A 13,659-nucleotide genomic window follows, 5' to 3' on the forward strand; every position below is an offset into this window, starting at 1 on the left:
TAATAATTTAAATAACAATGTTCATACAAAATACATAAATTATTTTTTTAAACATTATTAATGATTTAGTCAACTAATTTTGCGTTAACACTTTGAAAGGACACACATAAGAAATCACCTAGCAAAAAATTTATACCATAAACCAAAATGCCACATAAAATTATTTATGAACCATAATATATAAACATAAATATATAAAACATAAGAAAACATTAGGGATAAATTTACCAGCCCACTACCAGTTTTCATCGGATTCCCAGCCGTCACTGTCCTCATCAGAAGTTGGCTCCTCTAATACAAGTAAGTTTCGTATATCGATTGAAACATTTCTTTTAGCATATGTACCTACATACATAACTATTGGATATTAGATAATCCGAAGTAAGGAGGAGCCTTCGGAAAAGATCTCCCATTTCTTCTAAGCGCAAAATTTTTCGCGTGTGGTGCGCTCCGAATCTTTTGATATCTTTGTGGACAGATTCCAAAGCCCTCCTAAGAAAATTGGCCAATTGGAAGCACTGCTACCTTGGTAAGTGATGCTGCATGAAACTGCACTTTGTGCACCGTGGGAGGCATGTAGTATCACGGATACATATCCACAAAAAGGGATGCAGTTTCTGAGCAGTACTCGCTGAAATTGGCGTAATCTATCTCAAGTCCAAATGTCAGAGCTTTTAAAATAAAGGCAAACCTTGAGATGAGTTCCTCGCTAATGCCTATTTAAAAAGGAAAAAAAGTCCTCACCAAATCCTTCTTCCAAAAATTTTTAAATATTCATAACAAATTTTGGAATTAATAAATAAAAATCTATATAATATGATTTTTTGATGGTAAACATACCGGTAATTTCTGATGTTAGCTTAGGTTCAGAAAATACGTCGGGCTGTGTTCCCATCATTAGTCGTGCCTTGACCATGCTTTGACAAGGAGTCTCAAGAAGAGATTCATGCATATCTGTTGGGAGCGGTATATCCTTCTCTAAACAACATCGAAATTTTACTACAAACCTGACACTGGTTCTCTTGCATTCTTTCCATATCTGGATATACCCATTGAAAACGTATTTATCCATGACATTCTTCAACATTTCCTTTGTCTTCTCGTCTTTCAACAATTTTAACTTATCTGAAAGATATTGAAGGGCAATTCACGTTTTGAAGACAGCGAATTTCCACTTTCATTAACAATAACGTCATGTATTTCTTTGCAGGTTACTTTCATGCGCTCCATTTTCTCTCATCCGAAATATTAACAATCTAAATCACCGCGTAAGGAATGCGAAATTAGAACATATTTCCCTTAACAATACACACGATCACAGAGATATTTTACTTGGAAAACGTACCTTTTTATCGTTCCGAGATATCCTTCACTAGTGGTACTTAGTTCGGCCTCAACGCTGAAATGTCACGATATAGGGAAAAAAATCCTCGCTCTTCGCTTCCATAGCACAGGCACGCACATTCTTTCGCACTCACGAAGACAAAATGACTAATTTTCTCGGTAAAATTGTGGAAGAGAATAGTTTTCAACCAATTGGAGAGAAGCATTTGTGGAAAACCCCGTGCGAAGGGAAGCGATCCTCAACAGTGCAATAACTCTTTCATAGATCGAGGCAATAAAGCAATAAGCGGCATTTCTACAAAGGGACAGTTATGAAACGAGTACAGAACTTCTTTAACGCCAGATAAGAATCATAACACGGTGGTTGGGTTTTCGGGTACAATAGGGATTAACGTGGTCGGCAGGGTAGTGCCCGCCGCCACTGTGCGGGCGGCGCTCCGCCACACGTGTGCCCTTTCCAGTGTCTGAGCTGATGGGAGTTATAAAAGGTCTAGAAGAGTACGGATAGCAGAATATGCAAGTGTGTAGTGTTAAGAACTGGGCTTTCCAAGAATTAATACATAATTATTTGCAGCCGCCCGCTTCCCGGGACAAGAATCTGACTTGCCGGCGCAATCGTTGAGTCCAAAGACTTATGAAGGAAATCGTAATGTGCCCTTGGAAAAATTGGAACAATAAGACTAATATGGCATGCTAAATGTATACAGAGTATATAAGAGTAGAAGACAACTCTAATTTCGCCTCACTTTTGGCGAATTATCGTCGACTACAGCTAAGTCTGAACAAAGGTTAGCATCTAACCACCGCGTCGGGCGGTTGGACATTCATGCACGTAACTTGATGGGAGAGGCGGGGTGGCAGATTGGGGCAGGATTTTTCAATTGATAACTAAAGTTGACACTTCATTTTATAACGTGGTGCTAAACACTTTGTGAAGCAAAGTGAAAAACATCAAGTTTTTCTCTACATTATGCTAAGAATACGTGAAAAATAGGACATTTTAATTGTTTAAATAAAACTTATAAATATTATCGCTAGAATTAAAACTTTCACTACAATGGATTCTAAAAATGTCAATTTCTATTATGTAATGATTTAAATTTAGGCATTTTTAAACATAACGCAACAGTAGAAAAAAACTTCCGTCAATTTTTTCAAAAAATGGGGAAAAAATTTTGCGATCATTTTTCATTAAATTGACAGATGTCTCCTGCTTTAAAAAAATTAGTTATAAATAAAATTATTTCAGTAATGTGGTCACTGATCATTCTATAAGTTGAAAATATATTAGTTTATTCCAAATTAAAAAGTGAAAAAAATCATTTTTGGCCAGCTTTTTTCGATTTCAGCCCACTGTGCGCCGGGCGGCGCAGCGATGTCAACTCACTCGTCGCTCTGCGCATTCTCGGACGACGTCCCAAGACTTCCATGAGACAAAACGTTAGACGCGTCATAGCACCAGCGGCCCCCACCACTACAACTCTCCATATAACTGCAAGGGGATGGATTGGGACGTTCTGGCCTGCGCCCCACGGCTACAAATACGAACTTCTCGCGCAATTTATTTTCGTGAGTAGGGTGAAAAAAAGCGTCCTGCAGCACCTGCCATTTTTAATTACGCTCCGCCATCTTTAATTACGCTATCACGTGACTTTTTAATCGACCGTCACTTGTTTTATTGATCGTCATTTGTTTCCCTTTCATCTTCTTTATCGTTATTCACCTATTTCTATTTTCTCTGACATAATTTACTTTTACGCTTCTCATTTTGTTTTCTCTCGTCGTTTGTTTTACCAATAGCAAATGATTTTCGATCGTCATTTGTTTCCCTTTCATCTTCTTTATCGATATTCACCTATTTCTATTTTCTCTGACGTAATTTACTTTTACGCTTCTCATTTGTTTTCTCTCGTCGTTTGTTTTACCAATAGCAAATGATTTTCGATCGTCATTTGTTTCCCTTTCATCTTCTTTATCGATATTCACCTATTTCTATTTTCTCTGACGTAATTTACTTTTTACGCTTCTCATTTTGTTTTCTCTCGTCGTTTGTTTTACCAATAGCAAATGATTTTCGATCGTCATTTGTTTCCCTTTCGTTTTCTTTATCGTTATTCACCTATTTCTATTTTCTCTGACATAATTTACTTTTTACGCTTCTCATTTTGTTTTCTCTCGTCGTTTGTTTTTCCTAATATAAGATTTTCGATCGTCATCTTCTTTTCCCAAGCTGCTTCCCCCACTCCAACCCCGCCACCCTCTCCCTCCCCTTATCCGCTAGAGGTTCTGGGTTCGATAGGAAAGAGTTCGACAAATGAAAGGCAAAGAGGTGGTAGATATTTTTTATTTATTTCATGTATGCATGTTTACAAACATTTTATAAATTTCAATTATCGATAATATTATCCATTCGGGAAACTATAGTTTTCAAGTCATTTGCTATGCTCGATAAATCTGAAGGGTAATTCTTGGGACATGGGATACCAAAGAGATTGAGATCATTTCTTCCAGCCCTCACCATAGTGTTATTAAATTCACTGTATTCGTAAACATCTTTCTCTCTAAAAAAGTAGAGGATCCCATTAGTATGTCTAAATGCAGATTGTATACCTGTAGGTATCTGTGGCATTAATTTCTTGTGACGAGCTTGACTCTTCGGTCTAAAAGTGCACTCATCCATTTCAACAATGAATTCCCCACTATGAAATATTAGTGTGCGGGCAGAGTATGTATTAACAATTGCTTGAATTCTAGCGTTTCTAGGAAGGCCGGCGGATATAATATTCATAGGACGACCTTCAACTAGCTCCATTGTTGGATAATTAACCATGTATATCAGGCCCTTGATAAATATTACAATTTCTCCACTAGGCCTGCGATAAAGAGCATCAAAACCATTGAAATCTTGCTCAGGTAAAAATGGTAACCAATCTGTGATAAGCTGAGGGCCAACGATGTCTATTTTTTCAGTCACTTCCATATCCACATACCAAAACCATTTTTCATGAAATAAATACAGCAAATTATTGATTATGAGTAACTGGCGTACATTATCAAGTTCACACAAAGTCGGACGGTGAGTATTATTTTTTGCAACATTCGGTTCTGCTCTGAATCTATCCTCCGGATATTCAGGTGCTCCCTCAGCATCATCATCGTTCCCCTGAACTGGATCATCTTCCTTCTGAGGTTCCAAGGGTGGTCCATAGAGAAATTGAGCTGCTAGTATATCATCTTCATGTAGTGTCAGACGGTAATCATAATGGTTATAATACGCAAACATCAGAGAATTCTCATAATTCGAATGTGTAATTCCTAGAGTGTGACCAATTTCATGGAGAAGAACGGCGAGCAAACTGACTTGAAATTCAGGAAGTTCAGGATGATCCATTCCTAAGTACCACATTTCATCTTGATCGATGTGGATTTCTAGTGGAATATCTCGACTTGATGGTAATTGTGCATGAGCTAATTTTCCACCAATCCCATCCAAAGGCGAAGAACAAAAATGTCTATTTAAATATTGTTTATGATTGTACCGTGTATTCATTATGAAGATATCCGGATGTTTAGGATCATGCTCGAACTTTAAATTAGCTGCTTGACTCCAAATTTCAAACGCTTTCCGAGCTAACTCCATGTACGTCGAGTTCACAAATCCATAATGCCATTTTATTATACCTTTATTCCATTTGTAATGGTATACAGAAAACGCAGGATCATCAACAACTCCGCAGCGTGGTCTATTGGTTAAATTCAGAGTCATTTCATTCAATTCCCCATCTTTTGTAATGTTATAGTATTCTTGAAAAATTTCCAAAGCCTCTTTCAATTCCGTATGGTCAATGCTAGTAATTTCATTTTCGGTCACGTTCAAATATCCATACTGTCGAAGATATTCTGCTACGCAATACGTTTTATTGGTGTGGGTATTTTCACTGGATAACACCTTTTGTACAGCAAGCTCAGTTAAGAGCAAAAAGATATAGACTGCTCTCATTTCAGTGTGAAGCGTAGCACGTGAGGGAATGAAATGAGATTCACAATTTAATACGAACTGAATTTATACACTTTTCAACGATGAGGGAGGGGGAAGGCCTCATCATAAGTCCGTTTACGTGATTCTTCTCTTATCCTATAATCACCCCAGGCTAATGTCGTGATACCATCTCTACATATATAGCGTTTATCATCGTTTGCACTCAAGGCTACTTTATTTATTTTTAGAGTGTACATTTCATGTTTATTAGATCGTAAAATGTACATCTGTCGATACTCTACGGAATTATCGAGTAAACACTTTTCGTAATGTTCGAAATTAATAGATTTTCGAATGACGGGCTTGGCAATACCTTTAGCCTTCTTCACTTCTTTAGCATTTTCCATACGATAGGAGTAAAGTTTGCTTCTCAAGCCGACAAAATTCGTCATAATGTCACCATTACATTCATCCTTCATCTTACCAACCACTTTTTTATTAAAATTTGAGAAACACTTGTGATCACAGGGATATGCAGATGTATCGTACAGTTCTAAGTTTTCTTTCATGTCTTCGTATATGTCATTAGTCTCAACATCAATAATCATACCATCTGTATCCATTTGATTGAGCGATATCTTATTCCCATACTTCACTTTAAGATGACCGTAAAAAAAATCGTACATTAGGGTTTTGCTTAGATCCAAAACTGCTTGTCCTGCATAAATTGGCTTCACCATTTTAATCGTTGACATTCTACTGTGAACAGCCACCAAATTTTCAGAAAATATAGTTCTATCTAAAAATCTCGAACTGGAGATCAATTTATTCAGTCTTTTTTCGTTACACACCAATTCAAGGTTAATTCTTCTCCTTAAATTCTCCATCAGCTTACCAAATACACTATTTACCATAAGTTTGAAGAAATCCCTGTCAAAATCATTTTTTGCCAACTTCCGTTTTTCGGTATTAATGTTTATGTAAGGATCTAACCATCTCGATTGATCAAACTCGATCACTCGTCGAATTCTATTCAGCTTCAGACCATATCTAAGGGCTTGTTTTAAATTAACATAATGAATTACATATTTTTCTTTTGGCTCAAGTGTTGTCAATAATTTTCTGAATTTACCAGTAGGAGGTATTTTATTTTCTGGACAAAATGGAAGATCCGAGTGAGTTTCATGTATATTATCGGGATAATCTAAATCAACCTCGAGAAAATATCCTTTAGGATTGTCATCTGAAATATTCAAATTAAACTCTCGAATTTCCTCTTCACTAAGCCATTTAAAACTACCACGAGGAAGAGGTTGAGACATTGCCCACCCATAGAGATTGTTAGCATCCAAATACAAAAGGTATCTATTAGGAATTGACGCATCATATTCCCTCATATATTTATTATTTGCCTTACTGTACCTCTTACAGCATTGACTAATACCTCCTCGTATTCCATTTTCTGTCATCAGCAGCATATCGTAATCAGTCATCAACTCGAGAGTCACCCCTGTATGCTTTAACATAGCATCAAACGCTAACCCCGGTGATGTATAATACCATGCAGGGTCAAGCTTATACGTTTCCATGCAAACATCCCGAAAATTTTCAAAAATATCGGATAAAATCGTAACATCTGTTTTCAGGTATAAGTCGGAGTATTCACCGAGAGTCTGGCAATTGAATTCAAACCAAATTTTTTGAGCAAATTCATAATCGTCATCGCTTACTGTTTCTCCATTAATATGACTATAAAATTTCTCCTTCGGTGGTAAACATTTTTCCTCTAACTTTTCCCAACTGTCAACATATTCGTATGGAAAAATTCCTTTCCTCGTAACAAGGTTCAACTTATCTCCATAAACTCGTTTTGTATGAATAAATTTCTCTCGGGGGAGATTGTCAGCTAATTTTGATAGGGTCGAAGCCATAAATCGAAAGGTATCCACAAATCTAATGCTGAAATTGTTACCGATACTTTTGCTAAAAGATATATACTTTTCCTCAGAATTCGCTATGCAATTAATTTCTTTATTATCGTAACCTAAATTTGGTACAATAAAATGAGCATTTAACCGCTTAGGTTATGAAAAAATACAGGGAGAAATTTGGGCATTTTAAACTTTAAATTACATTGTGAATGTAAAGCTGCTCTAAACTTTCCAGTCAAGTGACAATGATCTTGAACGCGGTCAGCACCCAATTCTTCTCCACAAAGATGACAATACTTAGCGGATTCAAATGCCTGTTTTTCTTCTTGTGTTAACGCAATCATCTGTACCGTATTTTGATACATATTTTGTACTAGTTCGGCTACCTCTTTGATCCAATTCATAAAAACTTTCGCAGCATCTCTCCCTCGATAAGAAATTGGTTCAAATTTTAGATTATTTGTACAAATTAGTAAAAAACAAAAAGACATTATTTCATGTTTTTCTATTGCACACGAATAAGAATGCTCATCATTCGAGCAACAATGTTGAACCTTCGGAAGTATTGACTCAAAATCGGCTACAACTATGGCAGGGACACGCATTGCACGACCAACATTTTTAAATTTCAACAATTTTTCATCATCTCCCGGCATAATTATTTTAGAAGGAGCATTTTTCATACAATCTAAACGATGTATTTCGAGTTTTTCATGCGTATGAAAATGACAGAAGCAGCGTTTGCAAACGTATATATAATTATGATTTTTCGTAATTTGTGAATGAAGCAATTTATTAAACGATTTAATCCAACAATAATGTGATTTATTTTCTTTAACTAGATAAAGTAAATCTCTATGATCAGATAGTTCTTCATCCACAACTTTTAAAGGATACACGTTATTTTTCTCATCTATACCGAAAACATTAATAGAAATATTATTTTTTATTTCAAATTTACTAATATCTCTCAAAATAACCGGATATTTAATGCAATTCCAATCATACTTTGTTTCAAAATTTTTATCCTTAATATATTTTATAACTCTAGAGCATGAATATCTAGGTGCTGTTTCTGCCATGTATTTGGAATAAATCGCATATTTAAAGCAGTATATATCATTATTCTTAACATTTATTACTGATTTGGTATCATAAATTCTCTTTGGGAGTTCGATGAAAGTGGATCCGCCCAGAGGACGATATTTATTTATTCGTAATTCTAAACCTGAAATTTCACGTAAAGTCCACCCTGATCCCTTTGCTTGATGTTCGGATTTTTCTTTTAGTAATTTAGCAAACAGATGCTCTACAATTTCATCTACATTGTCAGTCTCAAATATTCTAACATTTTCCGTTTTAAACCATCTTTCATCCGTAAGTTCCTCTTTAGAAAAATTACACTTGACCAAAACATTGATTTTTACCGGAGAAGATTCCAATACATATTTAATTTTCTCAATGACCAGTAACCTGATATTATTCAGAAATGTGATTAAATCACTTCCCTCATCCAACCCACTAACCCAGTAAGTCTTTAATCTATTTTTCGCTGCCGATTGAAATTCAACCATTCCCTTTACATTTCCTGCTCCAACTTGTCGTAAAACATGTCTTCTATGAACCTCACTACTCTCATGAGAGACTTTGTTACGAAAATATGTGTAACAAATTTCACATAGTTTATCTTCTATTGTATTAGCTCCAACACTAACATGTCTTTGGTGTACTTCACTAGCTTCATGTGTAAGTCTATCTCTAAAATAAGTGTAACAAACTTCACAAAGTTTATCTTCTATCGCATTAGTTCCAACACTACCTTGTAAAACATGTCTTTGGTGTACCTCACTAGCTTCATGTGCAAGTCTATCTCTAAAATAAGTGTAACAAATTTCACAAAGTTTATATTCTTCCGGATTAACTCCAACACTATTCTGTAAAACATGTCTTTGATGAACGTCACTAGCTTCATGAGCAAGTCTATCTCTAAAATAAGTGAAACAAATGTCACAAAAAGTGTCCATGTTCTCAATGAATGTTATGTACACTGATGCTTCGCAATACCTAATCTTCTTATTCACTGCTAGATAATAAGCTACTTACCGTTATATATAAACCAGAGCTCCGACCAGCAGGACGTAACAAGCAGGAAACCGGGGAAAGTGTTTTCTATTTATAATATTCTCTCAAGAAAAACTTATTCCTTCTCCAAATTATTTCTTTTATTTTAAAAAGGTTTTTTTTACAACACAGTGATGTGAATAATCTGTAATTAAAGAAAGATCAAAATTTAAGTAAATATAATTAAACACAAAAACCTAATTTAAAAAACAAAATTAAATAATATTAAATCATAGATACCTTTTAATCTTCCAAGGACAAACGCTCTCCGTCCCAGGTGAGCGTGAGAGGCTCCCCCTCCCCCCGGTTCACAGCATCCACCGCTTCCCTGTTGAAAACCTTTAAGTATCTTTTAGGGAGGAAGAGCCTCCCTCGCTGACCAGCACCCTCAATCATTGCCGAAACCCCATCCCCATACCTAGTTTCAACCACCCATAGATATGTTATGGTATATCTAAAACCTACAACAAGGTTTTCTTTTTTTAGGAAGGGAGGGAGTTCCTTGTTCACCTTCTGAATTTTCCTTCTCAAGTTCTCCATCTAGAAAGAAAATACATGTTAAGTATTAGGGAAATAATCGTATATAACGTTAAATATATACATGTGAGGAAGAAAACTAAGCCCCACTTACTGCGTTCGGTTTTGGATACTATATATTGGATCGCCTCTGATGTACTCTACCGCCGATCGAATTGAAGTGGTGAATTTGGAGGAAGATGCGAGCTCTTATATACCTAAAAGAGGGGTAATACTTTCGAATCACTTAGGGGAAATAACTGGGAGTAGGTCGTAATCATCCAAGGAGAACTGCACTAAGTGAGAGGATGACCTTCCAGTACCGAAGCATGAAGCAAGAGGTCTGAAAATGTCCTTGAGAGCTGCACGTGGTATTTATCCTTTCATCATCACTGCGGTGAACCACTGAGGCGGATATGGTAATCACAAGATGAATCAGCATTCATCAAGAGTGTTGGAAATTCCCTCAAGGGACGCACGTGTGGGTAATCTTTACCAAAGCCGAAGCTTGAGAAATGTTTTTTTTCGAGTAACACGACCTCGGCACGTGCGTGTTAGATGGTCACGGGGACGTGGGTGGGGCAGCGTAGTTTCTAAGTAAGAGGCTGACCTCGGCACGTGCGTGTTAGATGGTCACGGGGACGTGGGTGGGGCAGCGTAGTTTCTAAGTAAGAGGCTGACCTCGGCACGTGCGTGTTAGATGGTCACGGGGACGTGGGTGGGGCAGCGTAGTTTCTAAGTAAGAGGCTGACCTCGGCACGTGTGCGCTTAATAGCGGAGGAATTAGGGGATGATGTAATACCACTTGATATTCCAGAATTCCTAAAATTTTCCCTATTTCCGGTACCAACAGGTTCACTGGGGAAAACCTAAAATGGCGCCCTCGATGGTCTTTGAACCCCTTTACCCACCCTACTTGCGACACTATCCATATATATATAAATCGGGCGAAAATTCATTACAAAAATCATGAACAGCCTTTTAGCACAGCCGGTGGGTTCTCTAACCCTTTGGAAAGAGATAGAGGAATTCATATTCAAATTAAAAGAAAAAGCAGACGAAGAATTTAAAAAAATCCTCCAAGAGGCGGAAATAAGTCCGGATCCGAGTGCTTTGCACAATGTCTGTGATCAATATGAAGCATTTTATGAGAGAGAAGTCTTTCAAAAATTAACTGAAGATTCGTTAAAGTCAACTATAATAGAAAGGCTGCGTTATTTAAACAAAGATGTTTATGATTATTACATGAGAATTTACAATTGGTGTGATTATTATTAAGCGATTAGTCACCATTATACACTCATATAGCGTCTCCCTGTTCACTCGCAGCACAAACGGCTTTGATAGATTAAAAGACGCATTCCCTATCCTAACTCACACGCCGAAATCCAGTATCCGCCGCTATATACCTTGTTGGATATCTCAGGCAGGAGACCGAGCACAACAAACGGCTGTTTAATTACCTATTAAGAAATATGAGTCAGCAAAGGAATTACAAACTTAAATATAAGAAACTTACAGAAAACGCGCGTGATTTATACAAGGGTTCTACTAATGCTGCTGGTTTTGACCTTCGAAGCGCATATGACTACACCATTTCACCAGGAAGTCGTCTGTTAGTAAAAACAGATCTCCAAATTGAGCTGCCATGGGGGTGCTATGGGAGGATTGCCCCGAGATCTGGTCTGGCCTTAAAATATGGAATAGATATTTCAGGGGGAGTACTGGATTTCGATTTTCGCGGAAATGTGTCAATTATAATTTGTAATAATAGTAGCGTCGTCTTTAAAATAAATGCTGGTGACAGAATCGCACAATTAATTTGTGAACAAATATTAAATCCTGATTTGGAAGAAGTGGATTATATGAATGAAACTGAGAGAGGATGTAAGGGATTCGGTTCGAGTGGAGAGAATTGAAAGAGTAGCCGCTAATTGTATGAAATTAAATTATTTGAATAATAATGTATAATATGATGTTTTTAAAAAATTAAAAAAATTATTTAAAAAAATTTATCTCTACTTTTTTTTTACCTAAAAAAATCTTTCAACCATAGAGAATACTAATTAAGAGAAATATTAAAGAAATTGTGAAATATCTAGAATTTCCCCGTCTTCATTGAAAATGAACACTGTCCCGAACCCAAACGCCTGAGGACTCCCTACGTACAATGCAATTGCACTCGGCATGTCCGTTACGAACCAAACCACTCCCCATGAACGCCCCGTCCCCGTGGGATCGAAATACGAGCCTGGGGGTAAACCGTATTGTTCAGCGGTAGCCGACAATTGTTCAGCGCTCAAAGGTGGTAGATTGTCCGCAACTGATAATAACAGTAAAACTGCATACGTACAATTATTTGTAGGAGTTCCATCATGTATCTGGATCTCAAACGGTGGCATATCCAATAAGGCGGGGTCTTCATTCAAAACATTGTCCAATTCCTCCATTAAAATTTCAAAATCGAGATGAAGCAAATAGGTTTGTAATTCATCCAGCGACTCCTCTCCCATCTCTTCACTCGGGAATCTGTTTTCGCTATTTTCCAAAGGAATTCTGGAATGATCTAGTGGGACCATTTTAATAAATTGGTTGAGGATGGGATGGGTTAGAAGCACACACACACAACTTCACTTAAGAGCGGTACACGGACTAACAAGGGTCGTTTTAAGCGCCGTTTTTATGAATTTATACACAAGAGGTATATATATCCACTAACAATAAACACCACTTCACTTGCCAGCGAGACACGTAATAATGAGGCTCGTATTGAGTGCAGTTACTTCTAAGACGGGAGTGTTGGAATTGGCCGCGACTGATCTTGACACAAATAGCGTATTGTGGGTCACCTTTCAAAGAAATGCAAAGCTAGCAGTTGGTGGTAAAAAACTCCAATTTAAAAACCCACTTGAATGCGAGTCAACTTCATTCGAAAATGGTATGATACCTCATGCAGAAATTCTTCCAATCTTGGAGGCTGTGGTTGACGGTGCTACAGCGTTGTACGCATTCAGCGAGGTCGAGTGTAATTTCTTCTCCGAATTAACAAAACGCACTTTCATATGTTTGGAAAAAGAACTTAATTGTCCGGCGCCGGAATTATGTTCTTTTGAGACAATAGGATGTTTAAATCCTTGCCATAAGTTACGTAATAGTACTTGTGCGTTAAGAAATGCTTACTCACTCGCAAAGTGGATGCGATACAATCTTCTGAGTAATGACGTCAACGCCTGTCACCATTCTGATGCATGCATTTCCAGCGCACTTCCTACATAATGGGTGGGGATGGAATATCAGCGAAAACAAGGTTAAGAAAGGATGGAAAGTTATGCACCTATAAATGGACTGAATCGTTCCTTCACAGCAATATACGATCATCATGTATTCTCTGCAGACGCTGTGTATCAGAACAGTCAGAGGTTGGAGTGGTACAGGCAGAGAGGCGGATCTAATAGAAATTGCCGAGTTATTAAGAAACTACTATCCGCATCTGTTTAAAGAGTTGATGCGGACAGATATTGATAAAGGTGTACAAGAAATGAACCCGTCAGCGCTGACACATTTCAGCTACTTGTTAGCCAGAGGAAAAACAGTTGCAAATATAATTTTCCGAAGAGATTTTACTCTCTCGGAATACTTTGGGATAAGAGATTTAAGATATTTTGATGGACAAATTGTGATAATGCTAAGGGGAAGAACACCGATACACATAAAGTTCAAGCATTTTGTTAAAAACAAAAGGAATGGCCGACGTGAATTACTCTGCCC

This window comes from Ischnura elegans, chromosome 7 (genome assembly GCF_921293095.1).
Source record: "Ischnura elegans chromosome 7, ioIscEleg1.1, whole genome shotgun sequence".
Lineage (NCBI taxonomy): Eukaryota > Metazoa > Arthropoda > Insecta > Odonata > Coenagrionidae > Ischnura > Ischnura elegans.